Genomic DNA, 19,564 nt, shown 5'->3' on the forward strand with positions numbered 1-19,564 from the left:
CTCTCTCTCTCTCTCTCTCTCTCTCTCTCTCTCTCTCTCTCTCTCTCACTCTCTCTCACACACACACACACACAGCCCTTTCTCTTTTGTCCTCTCTTCCCTCAGACCCAGACCTACTGTATGTTCACCCAAATATCACAGCTCAGGAAAATCCTCTAAGAATTCTTAAGTGCCCTCCTTTGCTACAAGTAACCCTTTCCTCAACTAAATGCATTCAGGCTTGTTCAGCTAAAATGAAAAGGCACAGAAGTACAGCAGGCACCCACTGCAAAAACTCAAATAACAAAATAAACATGAGGGCATTTCTTAGGAGTAAGTTCTCATATTTATAATGATTTTGACTAAAGCACACTTCCTCCCTCTCCTCTGTCCTCCAGTCTACACAGTTTGTTTCCTGAACATTTTGACACCCTGAGGCTCTGTGAAGACACTTATAAAGCAAGCTGCCAGTCTGTCACAGCAGTTTTCAGAGAAAATCATGGGGTGGCCACAGTGAAAAGGGCAGAGTGTCATGGTAATAAAAAAAAACCCCACCAAAACAAAAACAAAACCCCAAAACACCAGTCATAACAGGAACTTTGTGCTTAGAAAAGCCTTTAGTGATTAAGATTTTTGGTTTGGTTTTATTGCCCCCTCTGCCGCCGCCACCACCACCACTACTCTGCCCCTCCCCCCTCCTGCCCCGCTACACTAGGGCATAGAAAAATGGCATGTGAACCGTGAGCCATCACAGTAGTTTTGGGTATAGGAGTCATCAAAGCAAAGTTAAATTTTGTATATGTTACCATTAGTGTCAGAAATACAGCCAATTACATCAGCAACCAGCCACTGCTGTCAGTGTCCCAAACACATCATCTGGGGAATGACAACAGTGTCTGGCCACTGATGTCACTGCTTGCATTTCAATTTGACTAGAGCATATATACTCCCTTTGTGCTTGAAATTATTTTCAAAAAGGACCAGCAAATTCCACTACGCTTTTTCTAAGGGACCATATTGGCATGCAGGAAAGAAGAGGGCCGCAAAGGTTTCTGCTTCTAATTTCATAGCTGGTATATATTTTCATGTGCCAGCCAAGCCAGTGTCAAAATCTGAATAGTTTTCAACTTGAAATGTCCTTCTTTTTCTGCTTTGGTCTGTCTTTTTTAGGGGTAGTTGTCCCAATTCTTCTCTGCTCATACTGGCAGTTAAAATAGTCTAAAATCACACTGGAATTTTGGGCAGCCACATCATACTAATATTTCATATTGAACATGTAACCAATTAAAAGCTTTATGTCTTTTTAATGAGGCAACATGGAATAGAAGAGAGAATGCTAAACTTAGGAGTCAGGAGATCTGGGTTCCATTCTCAGCTTTGACATAGAAAATGTCAACTTGGACATGTCACTTAACCTTTCTGTGCCTTGGTCTCCTCATTTGTATAATGCGAACAATGATATTCAATGGATAAAGCTTGTAGAACTGTTAGGAGAAAAGAATTCTGTAAGCTATAAATGAGTTATAACTCCTTTTCTTATTGTTTATTATTAAGCCAGGTTTCCCCCATCTTCCACTTATGCAGTTGATTTTTAACTGACATTCAGAGCTTTATAATAATCCCTATTAAATTTGATTCTCTTCATCTTTTTGTGTATCCTCATTCTATCATCTAAAATACTACTTATCCTTTCCAGCTTTGTGTGATCTAGAATTTTGGTGAGCCTATTATCAGACTACTGAGTTTCTTCTTTTTTTTTGGCAAGGATTTTTTGTTTGTTTGTTTGTTTTTTGCTTTTTGGTGGGCAGTTGGGGTTTAAGTGACTTGCCCAAGGTCACACAGCTAGTTTTTGTGTTGTGTCTGAGGCCACATTTGAACTCAGGTCCTCCTGACACCAGGGCCAGTGCTCTATTCACTGTGCCACCCAGCCACCCCTACTGAGTTTCTTATCTCACAGTTACAAAACAGCATTTGACTCAGAGACCAAGAGGCAGTACTCAGGGCTCCATTTCAATGATATGTCTCCCATGCATGTGTTAAGATCACAAAAGATTCCTAACTAGATTCAAGCACAAAGAGAATTTCATTTAATAATCCTCTGATTACTAGTATCATGTGAGGCATAAACAAGAAGACATATGCTTTCCAAGGAGGTTAACCACTGTCATTGAGGATATCATTGTGCAGATGCAAATGGTGACAGTATACTTCCTATAAATGGTGAGGTCTTACAGATGCTATTGATTATAGATGACACTGTACGTTAAGATACACACAGGCAAAACAGCCGTTGCCTTCATGGATCTTGTCTTCTAAAGAGGGATTTAACACTTTTATCTATAATCCCTATCTTTTTCAGTATATATAAAATGCACAGATATAGGTATAAGTATATATAAATTAGGGCCACTCACTGTGGCCAGACCTCAGTAACCAGAACTAAATTAACCTAATGATAACAGCAGTTAGGTGATGCAATGGATAGAGTGCCAGGCCTGGAGTCAGGAAGATCTGAATTCAAATCCAGTCTCAGAATCTTACTGGCCATGTGACCCTAGGTAAGAACTTAACTCAGTTTGCCTCAGTTTCCTCATCTGTAAAATGGACTGGAGAAGGGAATGGCAAACCACTCCTATAATTGTTGCCAAGAAAACCCCAAAAGGTGTCACAAAGAGTCAAACATGACTGAAAAATGACTAAACAACAATAACAAAATGATAATCACAAACATTTGGTTATTTTGTCCATGAAGGTATCATGAAAAACTGACTAAATAACCTTGCTGAAATTTGTTTATAAAATTCCACTGATTTATATTTGAAGTGTTTTATAGGTGTCTATCAGGTTTATTAAATGGATATAATACTAAAACCAAGTGCTTTAAGATCCTGAAAAAGACCAAACTTAATTTACATGCAAGTTAAGTCTTAACTGAATGTATTGTATCTTTCATCATAAAACATTTCATGTGATAAATATTTGCATATTTGTTAATACCTTAAGGATATCCTTTTAAGAATTCAATGAATGTGTATGAAGTACCTACTATGTACAAGGCACTGATACTAAAAAATTAAAAAGAATGCTTCAAGTGTATTGATTAGATAGATCCATTATGGATGATATATGGGGAAACAGGGATAAAAATCATATGAGACCAGAAGACATGGAGAGTTATGATCTGGAACAGTGAAGGAAGTGCCCCATTCTAAGAAAATCATTTTCAAAATATTAAACATTATGAAAATTAATTTCAAATGGAATTTGTGTACAGCAAATACCAAAGAGGCCCTACTCCTGTAAAGAACTGCAAATCTGACTTTATGACCTTTGATACATTTGTAACATTTGTAACATCCTATTCCTGTGCATTTTGAAGTTTATACAGTGTTTTCTCCTCTCCTTCCTGTATGTCTCTCTTGTGAGAGGCACTGCAAAGTGAGTCCCAAGAGGCAAAGTGGTCACTTAGATAAGCAGTATCAGAGCCAGTATCAAACCTTCTGAGTGCAATAGCCTTCCCACTCTCCAAGCAAGCTTTTAGACAGATACTCAGACTGGCTCTATTGGCTTTAGTAATAAGGGAGTCAAGGAGGTCAGCTCTCAACAGGTCATGACTCAGATGAAGGTATAGCTTTTTGTTGTTTAGTCGTTTCAGTTGTATCTGACTCTTTGTGACCCTATTTGAGGTTTTCTTGAGGCCCAGGGTCACTCCACTAGTAAGTGCCTGAAGCCAGATTGGAACTCATTGAGATGTCTTCCCTGGTACCAATGTACAACTACAAAGAGCTAAAGTCTATGTGCATCATCGTTCTGAAGGAGCACATCTGAATGATGCCAAGGCTAAGTTACCAGGTGTTTCTCTCCTTTTAGAGAATCCCATGAAGCTCGGGGTCTGGTAACAAAAGGATGCCAGACTAAAGCAGGGCACAATCCCTCTTTTACTATGTATAGCACTAGTTATTGTTAATTAACACTCATTTACATTTCTCTTAATCCCCCAGAAAGTAACAGTAGAATATGACCTTATCATTTAAATCAGAAGTTACAAGGAAGGAATTGTTTATGGAATATAAATAGCTATGAATGCATGTGTAGAAAATATTTTGTATTCAAAGAAGTTTTTTCTGTTTTTATTTATTTTAATTTTTTTCCTCTTAAAACCTACTTCAGAAGACTACCTGCCTTGGATAGGCATATGGCTAGTAGGCCTTTTTTTTTAAGTGGAATTTGGGTTGTAAAGTATTAAAAAAACACATTACAAGTTCACCTCTTTTCTGTGGTACATTGTCTAAAACAAAGACTGAGAATCCTAAGTTTTGCTTGTAGTGAAGACTCACATAGATAGTCTCACTTTACAAATTATTTTTCACCTGTGTTTCATAGAGTAAAAGTAAGCACCTGAAGTACCACTGAAACTCTGTGTACTAGCTTCAGTAATATTTCAAAGATTTCCTTCATAAGTCTGTTATGTGATTCACTATAGACAGACATACAGTATAAGGGTGAGTTGCTTTCAGACCTGGTCTAAAAGAGCTCTTTTGACTTCATTCTTCATATAAGAAAGCAGTGTGATGTGGCAAGCCCCCAAAGCTAGCTTGATCTTAATTCAACTTTATCTTTAAAATCAGCATCCAGAGAAAGGGAAACAATCCTTCACATTATTCTGTGCTCAGTAGACCACATTTAAAGTACTAATGTCAGTCCTGGCCACTGCATTTTGGAAAAGGTATTGGAAAGCTGGAGAAGAGATTCAAAACCATGTCCTACAAGGATTATTTGAAGGAACAGCAGATGTTTATCCTGAATAATAGGATGAACCATGATGACCATCATCAGGAAAAGGGATTAGACTTATGTATTGGTACAGATGGGGAAACAAGTGCCAAGGAGTGGACACTGCTTGCTAGTTCTGTCTAGCTTTTAATTTTTTAGCAAAAATTTACCTAGGGGCGGCCAGGTAGCACAGCGAGTAAGAGCACTGGCCCCAGTGTCAGGATGACCTGGGGATCGAATCCGGGCTCAGACACTTAGCACCCACCCAGAAACACCTGGCAGTGTAACCTTGAGCAAGTTACTTAACCCCAATTGCTTTAAAAAAAATTTACCTAAAGAATAAATATTTGTTGAATTGATAGAAATGTAGGTGATGGCTTAAGGGAGCAGGCATCACAGGTCAGCTACTCAGGATTTGAGTTCTAAGCAGAGGAATCCTGTTGTATAAATCAATCAATAAACCACTTACTATGTATATGCCAGGACCTGTGCTAAGTGCTAGGGATATAGAGACAAAAAACATAATAGTTTCTGCCTTCTAGGAACTTACATTCAAATGAGGAAAACACATGTTTATCTACATTTGGCTATAAATAAGACATAAACAAATTACCTAGGGGGGTAGCTAGGTGGTGTAATGGAAGGCGTACTGGGCCTGGAGTCAGGAAGATTCATCTTTCTGAGTTCAAATCTAGCCTCAAACACTAGCTCTGTTTACCCTAGGCAAATCACTTAATCCTGTTTGCCTCAGTTTCCTCATTTGTAAAATGAGTGGGAGAAGGAAATGGCGAATTACTCTACGGTCTTTGCCAAGAAAAACCTAAATGGGGTCATGAAGAGTCAGACACGACAGAACAACAAAAAATACAAATCAAATGTAAGGATGCCTTTAGGAGGAAGAGAGAATGCTGGCCTTGAGTCAGAAAGTTTTGGGCTCATATCTTGCCTTTAATATTAGCTGTCTGACTCTGGGCAAATAAATAAATAAATGAATCACTTAAAATTTATGTGTCTCTGGCAATTCTCTAGGATTTACTGTGGTAAAGAAATTCTTATTTGGTCACTTACTACTCAGGTGGTTTCAGGTAAGTCTAGGACCAATGGAACGGTCCAGTAGGGTATCCCTGCTCATGTTCAAAAATTTAAGCTGAAGGGGCAGCTAGGTGGTACAGTGAATAGAGCACCGGCCCTAGAGTCAAGAGGACCTGAGTTCAAATCCAGCCTCAGACACTTAACACAAAAACTAGCCGTGTGACCTTGGGCAAGTCACTTAACCCCAATTGACCTACCTTCCCCCCTCCAAAAAGCAAAACAAACAAACAAACAAAAATTTAAGCTGATGAAATATTCCTGAGCATGCAAAATTCACAGTAACCATCGCCAACTTTGCCGGTCCTAATCGCCACTCAGGACTCCATCCTCCAGTTACCCAGCCTAACAATACTCTTTTTGCTCTGCCTTTCAGAACACACATGTGTTTTCTCAGGAAACATAGTTAAGCAGTGAACAAAATTCCAATGAAAATGTGACCAAAAGATAGTAGAGGGAAGAAGTGTTTTTTTAATCACCTTACTCAAGAGTACTTGCTGGATTTCTTTTACACATGGGAGATCATCTAATTTACATGGCTTCATTAGAGATTATAAATCCCCATACATCTCCTAGGAGGCTCTAGGGTCATTTTATTTGCCTCATATGCCTATTAATGCAACTACTGTCAAGAATCAATGAATGGCCACATCCATTATAAGTTCCTATTCTTTGAGGTTTATGACTACACTGTAAAAACTTGTTCTAGGAAAAAGTTTTCCACATAAAGATTAAACTGGAATTCAGCATTAGGGAAAAAAACCCAAAAAGTACACTTTAAATAAGTTTTGTATTTTTTGTCACATAATTTTTTTTAAGACTGGAAAACTACTCCTGCAAATAAAAAAAATAGCTATGATCTGTGTAATGTTTGTGGGAAATCAGTCTACAGCAGAGTACAACAATTTCTGAGTCCTTGTTATTAGGGGAAAAAAAGATCACCACAGAAAAATATTTATTTAGAAATCTGAATGAGACACATAAATTATTAAACTTTTAAATCTAGTATCTGGCTCAAATTTTAGCAGGAACAAGCATATGTCCACTCGGAAGCAGTACGCTGACACAGGAAAATGCTGAGATCAGTAAATACATTGTTGTTGTTTTGTTGCTGTTCGGTTGTTTCTGATGATTTGTGACCCCATTTGGCGTTTTCTTGGCAAAGATACTCCGAGTGGCTTGCCATCTCCTTCTCCAGGGGCAAACAGAGGTTAAGTGACTTGCCCAGGGTAACACAACTAGTAAATTTTTGAAGCTGCATTTGAACTCAGGTCTTTCTGACTCCAGGCCTGGTACTCTATTCACCTATTAGTAAGCCATTTAGGAGCAGCTAGGTGAAACCTGAGTTTAATCCAGACTCAGAAACTCACTAGTTGTGTTACCTTAAGCAAATCACTTAACCTGTTTGCTACTGGAGAAGGAAATAGCAAGCCACTCCAGTACCTGTGACAAGAAAACCCCATGAACAGAGGTCCATGGGATCATTAAGAGTCACACATGACTGAAATGACTAAACAACAACACCATGTAGTAAAGGGGCCAAGAAGTTCACCTTTCTCATTATCTAAGCTTCTTGTAAAAGAAAATCTCCTGAGGAACTGTTCTGTGATTTGATGAAACTCTGGGCTAGCCGTTGTCCAGAGTCCCCCGGCTTTGAAACCCAGATGTTGTTTGGTATGGATGTAATGGTTGGACAGTTTGGAAACCTGTCTACTTGATCTGTTTCTCCATCTTGATAATTCTGTCTGTATATTCTGAAGTTCAGGGTGCTGACCTCCTTCCCCTGAACTAGGTAAACGATATATGTTTGACTGATTAAAGTAAGCTTGTTAACCCATTTTGAGTTGCTTTCCTTTAACAAAGCAGATCCAAGAACCTGTGCTGGCAGCCACCCTGGGGATGCTGGTGTGCTTGCTGCTACAGGAACCACCCTTTCGACAAGTATGGACATATGATGGATCTGACACTCCAAGTACCTGAGTAACTCTCTGAAAGTAGACTTCAGCTCAACAAATTGCAGTATATTAATATAATGCTATGTTATTACACTGTAAGAAACAATGAATATGAGGAATACAGAGAAACATGAGAAAGTCCAAGAGTCACAAAAACTATATACATCATCATATCAGAACATTTTCTAGGACCTCATTTGTGCTGCTGAAATATAAGTTAAGGAGATGCCTTCAAGTGCTGCTGTCTTCTCTTCAAGTTTCCTGACCTATATAAGATGAAGTAATTTTTATTCTTCATAAGAAGTGTACCATTCATTGTGTGGCTGCCTCTTTTGGTGGTCACTAAGCTTTATACAGATTCTGTTCCTCCATCTTTCCGTAGCTATGTATCCCACCGCTAATACAAAGATTGCCAACCTTCCTCCTCTTCTTCATCTCAAATAAGGATGACAGACAAAATTCACTAAAATGCTATTTAAACTGTTCAAAGTATTCGTGTCAAAGACTTATATTTTTAGAACTACTTGCTATCTTCCAGATGAAATGAATCAATGGAACATAGGTTTAGAAACTGTAACCATTTAAGCATCGTACCTCTGTTTCCTCTAAGTTAGTGAACTTTCCAGGGCTACCAACAAGATGTTTACATACTGAAAAGCAATAACACCATCATCAAAAACAACCAGAAGGAAAATTGCTTTTGAGTTTATTAAACCTAAGCATGTCCTTCTAGACCCAGATGTGAGTGAGAAGACAAGGACTGAAGGGCAGACATCACACAATCTGCAATTCAGCCAAACAAGGCAGGTAAAATCCTCAAGAAGCCAGGCCCCTATGCAAAAAAAATGTTCCTCTAATTCTAAGGCTGCCCTAATATGTAAGACAGCGCAGCAGCAGAACAAAGGACTGAGCTACATACAGTAAGGACACCTGGTTATTTCTGATTTTGACGTTACCGATTCATTGTGTCACTTTAAGCAAATCACATCACATCACTGGGTTATTTCTACATCTGCAAAAGAGGGAGGAGGTTGTTTAGATGATACCTGAGGCCTCTTTTTAGTTCTAATGTTCTGTGATTCCATATGATAATAATAGTCAAAACTGATTTAAAAAAAACGACAAGGCTAAACCTTGGTCTCCATCAATCACTATTCTCCTCAGCCTCACTCACTTTAACATTAATGATAATTCATGCTTTCTGACACTTTAAAATTCAAAAAATCACTTTCTTCACAATAATGCTGAGATAAGCCCCAAGTGTAACAAGGTCCGTTCCATGGAGCATGCTCAGAGTTGCCCCTCCTGGTCCCAGGGCGCTCACTGGGGATGTCCAGACCATGTGTGTGACTTGGCACTGAAGGCTGTAGGTGCCTTGAAATGATAATGATAATCTTCTAATTGATTAATGAGGTAAGACAGCAGATGATTCGGGGATCTTTAAAAGAGAAGAAACTGCTTTGGGTGCTTTTTCTTTAACTTTCCTATGTGGCCAAAACTGCTCTGGGCCACTAAACTCTTGTGAGAAGGATGGGGGATGGGCTCTCTTGTTTCCTTCCATCCTGTAAATACTTCCATTTGGAACATGGACTCAAAAAAGTAAGCTTATATCCCAGCTGCATTTTTGCTGTGTTTCCTGAGTAGGTAACCAAATACTGTTCTCAAGGTGACCTTGATCAGGTTTGTGATTCTGGGAGGTCCAGGGTCCTGGGTCCTATGTACAGAGTTGAGTGGTGGCAAAGGAAGGTTCTGCATTAGAGAAGGCAGCCAATAACAAGAAGAGGAGCCCAATCCCTGTCCTGTCCTGTCAGTTAACATGGATTTTGAGGTTAACATGGATTTTGAGGGAGACAGTGAGCAGATACGATGAAATGTAAATATGCCTCAATGTCACTCCAGATGACATTTCATTAGCATCGATAACTGCTTTAATAACTTCGACCTTCTACGGAGGTCGAAGTGTCAGGCTCCTGAAAGACTGCGACGTTAGGGATATTTAAGTTATCGAATCCTGTTTTAAGGTGTTCTGCCCACGAATGCTGTGTTTGTGTCTTTGGGCATTTCTTTTGTGTGCATGAAACAAGTACTTGTTCCATGCCCCACTTTATACTATACACAGCATGCCCCTTTATTCCCCTCCCTGCCAACAGAGGAAGACCCAAAAATGAGCCACAAAGTAAGCTTTACATACTTTTTTTCTCTGAGACACTGGGATGGTAGGGTGGGTTGATGTAATGAACCAGAATGTAAGAAAATGAGATTTTCTCATAAAACAAGAGTAGCTCCTTGTAGGTGATCAGCTACCTTCTGAACTAATCCAGGTAGAATCTATGCTTGAGTCCAGAGTGGATGCTTTTCTAATAGAAAGGGAATGGACACAGAGTCCAAGACCTTTGGGTCCAGAAACAGTTCCTTACTGTGAGTTTAGCATTATCATCTCCATGTTATAGGTGAAGGCACTAATGTTCAGACAAGTTAAATAACTTGCCCATTGTCACAGAAATAGTAAGTGGCCATTAGAACTTAAATCCAGAATTTCTGACTCCAAGTCTGGTTTTCCTTCCACATTGCCAACTATAGCTTCATTTGCTACAACCAGCTTACATGGAGACCTGAAAACCAAAAAACTAACTATTCTGTGTCTTTATCTCCCCTTCAAGAATTCTGACCCATGGACAATTTCTCAGTTAATAAACATTAGGCCCCTACCACATGGCAAATACTATGCTATGCCCTGGGGGTACAAAGAAAGACAAATAATCCTTGCTCTCAAGACACTCACAATCATATAAATGTAAAAATAAAACAAATGTAAATAAAAACCACATAAATTGCATAAAAGAAGCTGAAAAGTTGGGGTGGGGGGGGTAGGAAATGTACCTGGAGGCTGAGTCATGATGAAATCCAGGAGTGCAGCCAGGTGGGAAATGATAAGTTGGTAGCCCTGATAATGTCAAGGGTGTGAGTTCGCCCCACACTGCCACAATTTCCCTTAGAGGTAGCCAGATTGCTCAGTGGTTAGAGCTCTGGGTCTGAAGTAAGGAAGACGTGAGTTCAAATCCAGCCTCAGACACTCACTAGCTCTGTGACCTTGGGCAAGTCACTTAACCCTGTTTGCCTCAGTTGTTTCATCTGTAAAATGAGCTGGAGAAGGAAGGAAATGGCAAACCTCTCCAGTATCTTTGCCAAGGGGTCCAGAAGAGTCCAGCACAGCTGAAAGACTGAACAAGAGCCCTGGGCACACTTGATAAACAGAGGATCCGGGAGGAGCTTGCACTGTCCACTCTATCCTCTCCACCCAGATAAAGGGACAGCCCAAGCACAGACAGCACAGAGGACATGGGAGTCTCAGAACTGGTCTTCTAAGATGCTGAGATTCTGGTGTGTAATCAGACAGGACGGTCCTGGGCACTTTCCTTACATGGAGCTTTTGGGAGGAGCCCTCTGCTGTCTATTCTCCTACAAGACGGAGGGAGGGGCTCCAGGGGCTGGCAGTTCATTTCAATTGTACATGAGATACAAAGTGAAAACTGGAATCTTCTGAAATGTTTTGACCTATAAACCTAATATTATAACATTAAAAGAAAAAAAGCAAAGAGATTACAAGAGCCGCTATTATTTTGTACTTATTCTGTGTGCCCTTATAAAAGAATACCTAACATTCATATAGTGCTTACTATGTCCTAGGCACTGCGCTAGGTGCTTCACAATTGTCATCTGTTTATCCTCACAATCCTGGGAGATAGGTATTATTATTATTACTATTATCATCCCCATTTTACAGATGGGGAAACTGGGTTTGCCCAAGGTCACATAGTAAGTATCAGAGGCCAGATTTGTCTAGCATTCTTTACAATGTACTATCTGGTTGCCCAACATAAATGCGCACCTTCATATGTGTACACACACACACACACACTCGCGTGCGCGCCTGTCTCCACCATTAGAACAGAAGCTTCTAATAAGGATTGGTGCATACTTTGTATTTGAATCCCTAGCACCTCACATGTGGTTCGGATGGTTCGGTTTGGTCACTGTCTTTCATTCTTGAAGAGGACCAGAATGACATCACTATCTTTAGAGTCAAGTTACAATGTGTCCAGCTGCAACTGATCAGACACATATGAGCTCAGAATGCTCTACCACAGATTGGGCACAAACAGTCTGTGTGAACATTTGGAGTAGATTCTCTAAATGTGTGCATCGCGTGTTTCTTTTGCTCATAGAGCCCAGCACCTTCTCTGATGAGTGGTCCTGTGCCAGTGTCTCCCATGTCACACAATCAATTCCAAAATTCTCAAGAGAGACCTTGAAAGTGTCCTTGCATTGCTTCTTCTGACCACCATGTGAGTGCCTGCCCTGTCTTCTCCATAAAAATGTCTTTTTGGCAAGCATACATTTTACATTCGAACAACATGACCAGGCCATGGGAGTTGTGCTCTCTGCAGCAGAGTTTGAATGCCTGGCAGTGTCTGGTACCTTATCCTGCCAGGTGATCTGCAGAATCTTCCTAAGACAATTCAAATGAAAGCAATTCAGTTTCCTGGCATGGCGCTGGTAGACTGTCCAGGTGTCACATGCCTGTGAAACCTCATATATAGTACAGGCACTTAATATAAATGTTTGTTGATTAACTGATTTTTATATACATTTTTTTAAATTTTTATATAAATTTTTAATAGAGGGCTGGGTAAGGAGCCCAATCCTGGTGAATATGTGCAGTGTTTTCACAGCAGGGAATCTGCTCTTAGACTTGTAGTAGTACCCTCTCCTTTACTGTCTGAAAGCTCATAGTTTTCTCTTAAAAGTCATGTAAGTCTTCAGCATGCCAGAGCATCCCTCATATTATAGGCTGTATAGGACTAAAAGTAACTGTGATGTAAACAGATCATTGATAACCAATGGTTATTAGTTACTATAAAACTCTCATATTTTTCTTCTTTCAATGAGTTTCTCTTATGATATTGTAGCCTATATACCTTCAGGAGACAAATTAATCTACATACTATATTGAATATTATATTGAAGCCCCCAATGCATAGATTTTCTCCGGATTCTTTGATAATAGTTTATATACCAAAAGAAGTGCGGGGGGAGGAGGGAAGTACCTGGATATTCTGTCATGAGAGTTTTCAATGTGTCCTTGACATAAGACTTAGAGAAATACAAGCAAAAGTTAAAAAAAAGAGAAAGATCCATGTATTAACCCATAAACCTAGGGCATGAATCTCATCCAGAAAAATGGCTGATACACCTTTCCTACTTTCCTACTTTATATACCAAGTGTCTGCACCCCTTATCTATTTTTCAATTTCTTTTCTCATTCAAAATCTACTCTGCATTCTTAGAGGTTTGGGCACATTCACAACATGCTCAAAATTGAACACAAGTGTGTCATTAAGTTCAAGAGGTTATTCATACAAGAGTACACTGAAACCAATAGATTATTTAGACCCACTTGTACATCTGTGAGATTTAAAGTATGTAAATTGGGCTTTAAAGATAAAATTCCCCTCTACAAAAGCTGGGATACCACCATACGTAAGTATGAATGGTATGAGTGCCTGACAATTTAATATTAGACCGACAATCACTAGCCTTACTAGGCTTTAAAAACAGCTCCTTATCTCTCACCAATAAGAAAGGGCCTATTGACAGGCATGTTGAAACATAGATTGCCAATTTAGAATTTTGCTCCTGATATATAGATATACACATATACATATATAAACAAACATATATAACATATACATGCTTATATGCTTGTAGTGTTTTAATAAATGAAATCGTTTGTATTTGTGCAAGTATGCATGTCTTCATATGTACACATATATGTACATATGTGTGTGTTCCATGTACAACGAAACAGACGTTGTCAATTTAGGACTTTGCAACTGATATGTATATAATACTGTATACAGGGTCACTAATAGCTTAATAATATCGAAAGACTAAACAATATCTATCTTATCTAATCTATGTCAACATCAGTAGGCCCTTTCTTATCAGTGAGAGAAAAGGAGCTGTTTTTATTTATACCCATATGTATACACCTATTAGTAGCAAAATCTTAAATTGGCTGCATTTATATTATTTACATATTAATATTATTTATAATTATATACGTGTATATAAATTACATATATGTTTTCTGTATATTTTTTCAATTGTTTCAATCCTGTCCAACTCTTCATGACCCCATTTGGGGTTTTCTTGGTAAAGATACAGGAGTGTTTTACAGTTTTTCTCTAGCTAATTTTACAGATGAGGAAACCGAGGCAAATAGAGTTAAGTGACTTGCCCAGGACTGCACAGCTATAGGAGTGTTATATAAGGAGATAGACCTCTTGATTAGCTCTCTCCAGGTGGGTGGGATGCAATCTATCTTTCCACTGGCTAATCCACACCATCCCTTTATGATTTTGCTGGACCACACAGGAAGATGAGTCTTCCTGACTCCAAGCCTGGTGATTTATCCACTGTGCCACCTATCTACCTAGGAATGTACACACACACACACACACACACACACACACACACACACACACACACAAAGACCAAGCAGGTAAAGCCATGCCTTTTTCCCTTACTTTGACTCAAATTAATTTACATGCCAATCCAGAGAGAAGCTTGGGAATTTTAAAGTTTAATTCAGAGAGTTATTGAGATGAAAGATTAAGATTTCAACTTCAAGCTAGATGAACTACAGCCTGGGGTGAGTCATGACTGATTTTTGTTATATGGGTATGGTCTAGATATAACTAAATAGCCAAATGGCAGTAGGCCAGACCTCATCCAGGTGGCATTTTACAGGAGCAGTGCAGTCCTCTGAACATTTTGACCAATACCCATTGATAAAAATTATATAATTAGCATATTGTATAATTAGTTATAAATAATGGGCCTAAGATCAATAAAGGTCTAAGATCAATAAATGGCCCAACAGATAAAGGACCAGGCCTAGAATCAGGAAGACTTGAGTTCAAATCTGATTTCAGACATTATATGACCCTGGGCAAGTCTCTTAACTCTGTTTGCCTCAGTCCTTCATCTGTAAAATGAGCTGCCGAAGGAAATGGCAAACCACTTTAATTAATCTTTGCCAAGAAAATCCCAAATAGGGCCATAGAGAGTAGGGCATGACTGAAGTCACTGAATCATCACAAAGGCCAACAAGGAGCCACCAGAGTTTAATAGATGAATAATTGGGTTGAACCTACACATAATGGAAATTATTTTGGTAGCTCTGCTGAGCACGGATTAGATAAGGGAGAGACATGAGGAAGAGAGGGAAATTAGATGGCTTACTCAATAGTCCAGAAAGGAGCTAATGTGGGGATGAACTAGATTAGAGTGATGGTTATATGAGTAGAGAGAAGGGGATAAGACGCGGTAGAGAGAGAAATGATACTATTTGTCAACAGACTGGATACGTGGGGTAAATGAGAATGAGGAGCTTAGGATGACACTGAGGCTGCAAACTTGGGTGACTTGAGGAATTCTGGGGCCTTGATAGTAACAGGAAAGTTCATAAAAGGGATTGGTTTTGTTTTGTTTTGGCCTTTTTGGAGGGAAGTTGGGGTTAAGTGACTTGCCCAAGGTCACACGGCTGGTTTTTTTGTGTTAAGTGTCTAAGACCAGATTTGAACTCAGGTCCTCCTGACTCCAGGGCTGGTGCTCTATTCACTGCACCACCTAGCCATCCCTAGGGAGTTGGTTTTGAAGGAAGGATAAAAAGGTCTGTCTGAGATGCAGATTACAACTCACATTCCAGCTCTTCCTTGGCAATTCACAGTCCTACCACAAAGGAAAAGTAGGTGATGGACTCTCAACTCATTGGTCACTGCCACAGAGAGCCTCCCCCATTCCCAATAGATGTCTGCTGTAGCCAGGAGGTGATCTGGTGGGCAGGGAAGGGGGTAGAATTTCCCCAATGGCATTCACATAGATACCACTGTAGGTGTCTGCTTAGCAGTTAGATTATAAATAGCTAAATCCTGGCTCAGAAGGTGGAGAAGTTAGAGCAGGGGTGGCTCCACGGGTGCAGCCTCTCAACTGAGTCCAAGTTTTACAGAACAAATCCTTTTATGAAGGGGATTTGCTCTGTGAAGTTAGGATTTAGTCACTTGAGGACCTAGAGGGCCACGTGTGGCCTGGAGGCCATAGGTTCCCTTCCCCTGATGGAGCTTTCATGCCAAGAGAAGGGAAAGAGTCTTGGCAGATGAGGGTGGGAAAGATGGGTGTGACTAGCGGACATAGACCCCTTCATTAGCTCTCTCTGGGTGGGTGCGATGCAATCTATCTTGCCACTGGCTAATCCACGCCATCCCTTTAGGATTTTGTTGGACCACTGCCCTCACAGATTTGGAGTTGAAATGACTGGCAGTTCAACCTGAAAAGGTGAAGCCCAGAAACTAGTAGCAGATGGCAGATAGCAGAGAACACTGTGAAATAGTCTATCAAAGCAACGAAGGGCATGATCAGCAGAGAGCAGTGCCCAGTACCCAGCCAGGAGCAGGACGAGAAAAAGCAGCATGGTGATATCAAAGGTATGAGTTGCCTTTCCATGTGTCTGTGCTGGATGTGTATGTGCCTCTCATGTGATCCTTGTACTTACTTGCCCATTCTTCCTACTGATGCTATATGTATTTGAAGCCAAGGGTGCCCCAGGATACAAGGGAAATATATTGTTTATTTTCTTACAGTGCTAACTCTGCTGTTTTGAATTAGTTGTGTCCTTTGTGTCACTAAGAAAAAAGCAAATACTTTAGTTCAAATCTTGAGGTATGAAACTAAGAGTACATAGACCCACAGAATACGTTGAACCTAAATTAGCTATTATGGGGGTACCAAATTTCAGAGGTGGCTACCCCAGATCCTGAAATTAGATACAGAAAATACAGACAAAGGAAGTTTGAATATTCTTCTGTGGAGACACAGAATATTCATTATTCGAGCAAAAGTCATCCAAATCAATTTGATTAAATTGGGCCAAAGTCCACTTTTGCCTGAATAACAGTATGAAAACATACTGCAGGAATGAAAACAAAACAAATCAAAAAAAGCAGAATAAAATTGGCGATGTCTGTGTGTAGAATTCTAGCAGAGCCAGTCCTAATCTTAGCACTGACCAGTAAATTGCTAAATTCCCCCAAATAAAGAATTAAAATGAGAGTAGCCCTAAGGACGGCCAGGTGGCTCAGCAAGTAAGAGCACCGGCTCCAGTGTCGGGATGACCTGGGGATCAAATCTGGGCTCAGATGCTTAGCACCACACCTAGAAATAACTGGCCATGTAACCTTGAGCAAGTTACTTAACCCCGATTGCTTAAAAAATAAAACAAGAGTAGCCCAAAGAGTTGCTATTTTTTAAAAAAAAATGTAGATCCTTATAGGAAAAACTCCCAAACAAGTCTATTAACAGTAATCTTAGAGCTCAAATCCTAGTTGAGTATGGTTGCAGGGTTACAATTCTGCCACAAACACATTTTCTTCCTGATGACCAGCACTGGGAAATAGTATGAGCAAACTGTTAAACCAGTTTGGTGTGTTCTCAGATACCAGACACATGGCTTAGAAGTGTTAAAAAACAGATTCCCTTTCTTAGCATCACCTCAAGCATTTTAGCATTGACTGACTTCGGTAGTAACCACCTACCCAACATTACTATGCACAGGGAAGAATAAAGCCCGGGGCTACTCTAAATTCAGATTCACCAGTTCAAAAAATGAAATTATTTGTTGTCATGACTAAAGCACTAGCTGCTATTGCTGTGTCCTCTACTAGATGTATGATCTTTACCTTTTGGGGCTTCAATTTCTTCACCTGAAAGTGAAGGGGTTAGATGAAATGACCTCTAAATCTTTTCCCAATCTAAAAGCCATCTAATGATTCCATGGTCTTTTATTTTCAACACGAAATTGAATTCATTCACATTTGAAAAAGCAGCATTATATATTTTCACAATGACTATATACAGGATTATGTATAAATACTTTAAATATAATTTCCTCTAAAAAGGGCATATTTCCAGTAATATTTAGTGATATTTGTGCATATCACTAAATATTGATATTTACCTATAATCTTACTGAACCATCAGTCAAAGTGACTAGTGTAACAAAGACAGTAATGGGGACAGTATGAATTCATCATCATCTATTCAATCAGTATAAACAGTAAAATGTATGGAACTCTTTGAAGGAAATTGAAGAAATAGGATGACAAGATATTCTACTATTCCCTCCCATAGGAGTCTAGCCCCCATGGCAACATGGGGACATCTGACATAAAATTCATTTAGAGTCACAGAATTATAAATTTCAAGCTAGAAGGGGCCTTCAAATTCACCTAGTCTAACCCCCAAATTTTATAAATGAGCCAACTGAGGTTGAGAGAGGTTGAGCGACTTTTCCCTATACCAGCTGGGTAGCAGATGGAAGAAGTACAGCTTAAAATCAGGTCTTCTGACTCCAGCCCCCTTCCCACTGAATCATACTGTCTTGATTCAACGAGAATTTATTAGCCATTTGCTACTAACCACTTACTTAGCACTGAGCTAAGAGTTGTGGGGAAGCAAAAAAAAATTCTATCAACTTATCCCTACACACATCTTGGGGAGTAGGATGGGATATGGTCAAGGCTTACTAAGAAGAAGCAATCAGAGGTATTGAAAAAAGGAATAAAATTAGAAACCAAAATATATGTTATTGTACATGGCATGACTTGGGCCAGAATTAGCTATCATATTCCTATAGTTTTAATCTTTCTTTTTCACTAGCTTGGAACCAGAAAACATCTAATAAGCTATTTATGATCTGTAAATTTCATTCATCTCCCAATATCATTTACTTCAGTGATTTTGATGAAACTTTCCCTCTTTCTATCTATGCCATCAGTCACAACCACCCCCCAACACTTGCAGAGCAGATAAGCAAACCTCCTTCTTCACAAGGAAGAGTTGGGCTCAAATCCAGTCTCTGTATGATCCTACCCAAGTCACTTAACCTTTCTTTTTGCCTCAGTTTCCTCATCTGTAAAATAAGAATAATAATAGCACCTACTTCCCAGAGTTGTGAGATAATAATTGTAAAGTACTTGATACAATGCCTGGGACATTATAAGTGCTATATAAATGTTAGTTATTATTGGTAGCGGTATTATATGATCATATACCTAGAGGGGGTAAGGAAACTTAGAAATCAGCTGAGCCCCAAAGAGGAGAAGTGGCTTGCCCTCAGTCAACTAGGACACAAATGGAAGTGTGGGAATTAGAATTCAGGTCATCTGACTCCATTCTGGAACTCCTTTCTCTGTATTATGTTTCTCTCAAAAGTCATCAATGGGGGCGGCTAGGTGGAGCAGTGAATAGAGCACTGGCCCTGAAGTCAGGAGAACCTGAGTTCAAATCCAGCCTCAGACACTTAACACTTACTATCTGTGTGACCTTGGGCAAGTCACTGAACCCCAACTGCCCCTCCAAAAAGCAAAAACAAATGAAAGTCATCAATGTCATCCCTGCAATACTTCTATAAAAAGAGATGTGATGAGAAGAGGCTTGGTTTTAGAAACCCCAGATTTGTTGTGAGGATCAAATGAGAAAATGTATATAAAATACTTTGTGAAACCTAAAGAGTTCCAAAGGTGAGCTAATATTTATATTTCTTGTCTTCAGCCCTTTCTTTTTATTCCTACTGCTGCTACCCTTTTGCCTTTACTACCCATTTGGATTATCTGGTGTTCCTGCTGCTATTCTCTATCACCTCTATT

General features: G+C 39.5%; 1 protein-coding gene across 4 annotated transcripts in view; it reads right to left on the minus strand.

The window, feature by feature from the left end:
* Positions 1 to 19,564, minus strand: part of LDLRAD4 (low density lipoprotein receptor class A domain containing 4) — a 617,131-nt gene that overhangs the window by 50,903 nt on the left and 546,664 nt on the right. The window lies entirely within an intron of this gene.

This window comes from Petaurus breviceps, unplaced genomic scaffold (assembly GCF_028583685.1).
Source record: "Petaurus breviceps papuanus isolate PSGF00001 unplaced genomic scaffold, PetGlider_PUasm1.0 38, whole genome shotgun sequence".
In the NCBI taxonomy this organism is placed as follows: Eukaryota; Metazoa; Chordata; class Mammalia; order Diprotodontia; family Petauridae; genus Petaurus; species Petaurus breviceps.